Raw genomic sequence first — 5,510 nt, forward strand, 5'->3', positions numbered from 1 at the left:
GGAGAACAGATCCAACTGAGTGCATAGATAATAATAATAATGATGGCATCTGTTAAGCACTTACTACGATCAGAGCACTGTTCTAAGGGCTGGGGTAGACATAGGGTGATCAGGTTGTCCCACGCGAGGCTCACAGTCTTAATCCCCATTTGACAGATGAGGTAACTGAGGCACAGAGAAGTTAAGTGACTCGCCCACAGTCACACAGCTGACAAGTGGCAGAGCCGGGATGACACAGAGGGGAGGGGAAATGGAGACTTAGGGAAGACCCTCAAAGGAGATGTGAATTTAGGAGGACTTTAAAAGTGGGGAGGGTGGTGGACTGTTGGCTACAAGGGGGAGGTTGAGGAATCTTGATCTGTTAGTCAGTACCCTACAACAGAGTAAATGTGATCTCTGCCTACTGTCTAATGGGGAGACACATTTCATAACAATCATCACAACTGTGGTATTTGTTAGGCACTTATTTGGTGCTAAATCCTGTACTAAATGCTGGGATAGATACGAGGTATTCAGGTCATATGTAATTCCTGTCCCCACCAGGGTTCAGATTCTGAGTATGAGGGAGAACAGATATTAAATCCCCATTTTACAGATGAGAAAGCTGGGGCCCAGAGAGGTCGAGGGTCCCAGCAGACAAGTAACAGAGCCGGGATTAGAAATTAGGTCCTCTGACTCCCAGGCCTGTGCTCTTTCCACTAGGCCATACTGCTTCTGTGTTAGCTTAAGGATAGGGGAAATAGTAGAGTATAAAGATATTTCATTCATTCATTCAGTCGCATTTACGGAGCATGTAGTGTGCGCAAGGCACTGTACTAAACGCTTGTGAGAGTGCAATACGATAATAAACAAATTCCCCGCCCACAACTAGCTTATAGTTTAGAGAGTTGTTCCCCTGGGCAGGGCCCCACTCCACCAACGGAGCCAGAATCACTCCCGCAGGCCTACAGAGACGGCACAACCTCCTGTCCTGCCAGCCTGCTCTGCCCATAAATGTGGATAGAGTCCATCCGGACTGTCAGCCCTGGGTTTATCCACAAGATTGAAAGACTCTGGAAGGCAAAGCTCTTGTCTAAATAACTACTGGACTCTCCCGAGCACTTAGGACAGTGCACCGCACAGTGCGCACTCAATTAAAACCACCTATAAGCAGTTCTTGCTGGCAACTCTGTCTATTCCACTGAAGTTTGGCCACTACCCTATCTAGGTTTGACATCCTACCTCCTGAAAATCCAGAGTGCAGTTTTAATAAATCTAAATTCTTAGTACGGTGCTCGGCACGCGGTAAGCAGTCAGTAGATACCATGGATCGATTGATTTTCCAGGCCCACTGGAAGGGAATAATAAAATAATATTTGTTGAAGGTTTACTATGCGCCAAGCACCGTGCTAAGTGCCGAGATAGATACAGTGCAATCAGATCAGACACGGTCCCTGTCCCACATGGGGGTCACAGCCTAAGGGGGTGGAAGACCAGGTATTTAATCTAAACTTTGCAGATGAGGATATTAAGGAACAAGTTAGGTGACTTGTCCAAGGTTACACAGCAGGCAAGTGACAGAACTGGGATTAGAAGCCAGGCCTCCTGGCTCCTAGCTCTGGGCTCTTAAGACATACTGCTTCCCATGATTCCCAGGATAAAGCAGGGACTCAGCCAAGGTCACACAACCACCCCTTGGTAAATGTATGGACTACCCTGGCTTCCAGGCCCATGTATGGATCCCCCGGGCCCGATTCAGCATCTCAGCCTCCAGGCCTCGCTTCCTCCCATGGAGACATCTTAAGGAGGCAACTTTTCACTTCAGGGAGTGGGGGTCACCCCGCTGACCATATAATGCCCAAATTTTCTTTGCTTTGGCCACTAATTTGACCTAGTGGTCTGGCCAGAATGGTCCCCCTTTCTGTTGCCCGGGGAGACTGAAAGAGAAAGTTTCCTCTTGATCCCCTGGCGCAGGATGCAAAGACTCTAGGAAGTCTCCATTGCTTCTTTAGTTTCCATAAGCATAGCGTCAGAAGACGGAATGTGAAATCAGTTGGAACACAATGAAAAGGTCTTTTTCTCTTCCCCCACCCCCTCCTGCCTCCTTGCTCTGTAAACAGATTACTTATAGGCTTTAGAAGTAGAAAAATAAATAGCCCTGCTAAACAGCTGTGCCTTCTTGAGCAAGGAGTTCACTTTCCAGTCTTCGAACAAAATGCCCTTCCCAACCACCCTGTAGTCCCGTGTCCAGCCTATCTGGTGGAGGGAAACAAGGGATAAAGACAGAGGGGAGCCATCCCATAAACTCCAGTCCAGCCCCTCGCTTCCACCATAGGACGCAATGTCGGACCACAGCGAGGAACTGAGAAGCAATGTGGTCTAGTGAAAAGAGTAATAATAATAATAATGTTGGTATTTGTTAAGCGCTCACTATGTGCCGAGCACTGTTCTAAGCGCTGGGGTAGATACAGGGTAATCGGGTCGTCCCTCGTGAGGCTCACGGTTAATCCCCATTTTACAGATGAGGTAACTGAGGCACAAGGAAGTGAAGTGACTTGCCCACAGTCACACAGCTGACAGGTGGCGGATCCGGGATTCGAACTCATGACCTCTGACTCCCGAGCCCGGGCTCTTTCCACTGAGCCACGCTCTGGGAGTCAGAGGGATCTGGGCTCTAATCCTGGCTCTGACACTTGTCTGCTCTGCGATCTTGGGCAAGTTACTTAGTTTTCCGTGCCCCGGTTACATCATCTGTAAAATGGAGATTAAGACTGTGAGCCATGTGGAATATGGATTATGTCAGCCTGATTATCTTGTATCTATCTCAACTTAGTATAGTGCCTGGCACATAATAAATGCTCAACAAATACTATAAAAATTGAAAATAATAATAATAACGACGATGATAGTATTCCTTAAGTGTTTACTATGTGTCAAGCACTGTGATAAATTCTGGGGTAGATTCAAGATCGTCACCTCCGTCCCCTTTAAGAGGAGCCCAGATGGGAAGAAGAACAGGTACCGAATCCCCATTTTGCAGTCGAGGAAACCGAAGCACTGAGAAGTTAAATGACTCGTCCAAGGTCACTCAGCAGGCAAGTGGGGGAACTGGGAATAGAACCCAGGTTCCCTGACTTCCAGGCCCGTGCACTCTCCGCTACACCTCACGACCTCAGAGAAGTAGTGGTAAGGTGGGAGGAGCGGTCTGGCTGGGGCCTGTTGGATTTTGGGGGGCCCTTCCCCTGCTTGAGAGAAGCTCGGTGGGCTCTTTTTACGGCATTTATTAAGCACTCGCTGTCTAGCAGGCACTGTACTAAGCGCTGGGGTAGATACAAGCTAATCAGGTTCCACATAGGACTCACAGTCTTAATCCCCATTTTACAGATGAGGTAAGTGAGGGACAGAGAAGTTCAGTGGCTTGTCCACAGTCATACAGCAGATGAGAGGCAGAGTCAGGATTAGAACCCAGGTCCTTTTAGCTCCCATGCTCTATCCACTAGGCTAAGCTGCTTCTCTTTACACAGGTTATGCTTGTTCTCTCTTTTGCAAAAAGTCCGAGCCCTCAGGCATGCCCCAGTTTCCAGGCACCGCTCCAGCCCCACAAGCTTTTGCCCTGTGCAGTGGGTGGGAAGGAGAGTAAGAACTCACTCTGGCTGTAACACATACCAGTTGGCTGATGATTTCATCGAGTGCCTCATCCCCCTCGGTGAGCAGGTCAAAACGGGGTGCCAGGGTCTCAGGTAACCCAGGAGATGAGGCTGTCAGCCCAGCGAGAACCCAGTCTGACTCTCTCAATCAATCAACGGTATTTGTGGAGCACTTACCGTGTGCAGAGCACAATATAATAATAACTATGGTATTTTTTTAAGTGTTCACTATGTGGCAGGTGCCGTACAAACAGATCGGGTCGGACACAGTCCCTGTCCCACACGGGGCTCACAGTCTCAATCCCCATTTTATAGATGAGGTAACTGAGGCCCAGAGAAGTGAAGTGACTAGCCCAAGGTCACGCAGCAGACAAGTGGCAGAGCCGGGATTAGAACCCACGACGTTCTATCAGCAGAGTTAACGGATACATTTCAGGCCCACAATAAGTTTACAGTGACTCCTAGGTAATAAATAATAATAATAATAATGTTGGTATTTGTTAAGCGCTTACTATGTGCCGAGCACTGTTCTAAGCGCTGGGATAGATACAGGGTAATCAGGTTGTCCCACGTGAGGCTCACGGTCTTAATCCCCGTTTTACAGATGAGGTCACGGAGGCACAGAGAAGTGAAGTGACTTGCCCACAGTCACACAGCTGACAAGTGGCAGAGTCAGGATTCGAACCCATGACCTCTGACTCCCAAGCCCGGGTTCTTTCCGCTGAGCCACACATCCTTCCAATCAATGCTATTAATTTAGCTCTTAGCTAGGTGCAGGGCACTGTACTAAGCACTTGGGAAAATACAACAGAGTTGATAGAAAAGTTCCCTGCCCACAGTGAGCTCACGGCCTCTCCCAGCTAATATAATGTATCCCTCCAATCCATGCTATTTATTGAGCACTTGGCTATGAGCAGAACACTACTATGTGTCCTATCAGGTAAACAGATGACCAGGTAAGGGAGTACAAAAAGTTTTCTCTAACCAGAATATTGAAGGGCCTAAAAAGGGGGAAAGATTCCTCAGTAAAAAAGGGCAAGATCAAAGTTTTTCTAGAAAAGGGGGAAAGATTCCTCGGTAAAAAAAAAAAAGGGCAATATCAAAGTTTTTCTAGAACCCCTTAAATACTAATAATCATTGATAATGATGTTGGTATTTGTTAAGCGCTCACTAGGTGCGGAGCACTGTTCTAAGCGTTGGGGTAGATTTACAGGGTAATCAGGTTGTCCCACGTGAGGCTCACAGTCTTCATCCCCATTTTACAGATGGGGTAACTGAGGCCCAGAGAAGTGAAGTGACTTGCCCACAGTCACACAGCTGACAAGTGGCGGAGTCGGGATTCGAACCCATGACCTCTGACTCCCAAGCCCGGGCTCTTTCCACTGAGCCACGCTGATCTCTTACCATTCAGCATAGTGTCCCTTTAAGCTTTCTCGACAGAGCTCCAGTTCACTTCCATCTGCTGCCATGTTCTACATTTGCATTCTCCCCCTTCAGACCGTCAACTCATCCCGGGCAGAGGACGCAGCTACCAGCTCAGTTATATTGTAATAATAATAATAATGTTGGTATTTGTTAAGCGCTTACTATGTGCCGAACACTGTTCTAAGCGCTGGGGTATACAAGGTAATCAGGTTGTCCCACATGAGGCTCACAAACTTCATCCCCATTTTACAGATGAGGTAACTGAGGCACAGAGAAGTTAAGTGACTTGCCCACAGCCACACAGCTGACAAGTGGCAGAGCTGGGATACTCTCCCACCTGCTTAGTACAGTGTTCCGCACACGGTAAATGCTCAATAATTACTATTGACTGATTGATCTGCAAGGATACGAGAAGAATTGTTCACCTCTGGGTCCTGCTTTCCCTCCCTCTTAGTCGGT

Source organism: Ornithorhynchus anatinus, chromosome 3 (assembly GCF_004115215.2).
Source record: "Ornithorhynchus anatinus isolate Pmale09 chromosome 3, mOrnAna1.pri.v4, whole genome shotgun sequence".
Taxonomy (NCBI): domain Eukaryota; kingdom Metazoa; phylum Chordata; class Mammalia; order Monotremata; family Ornithorhynchidae; genus Ornithorhynchus; species Ornithorhynchus anatinus.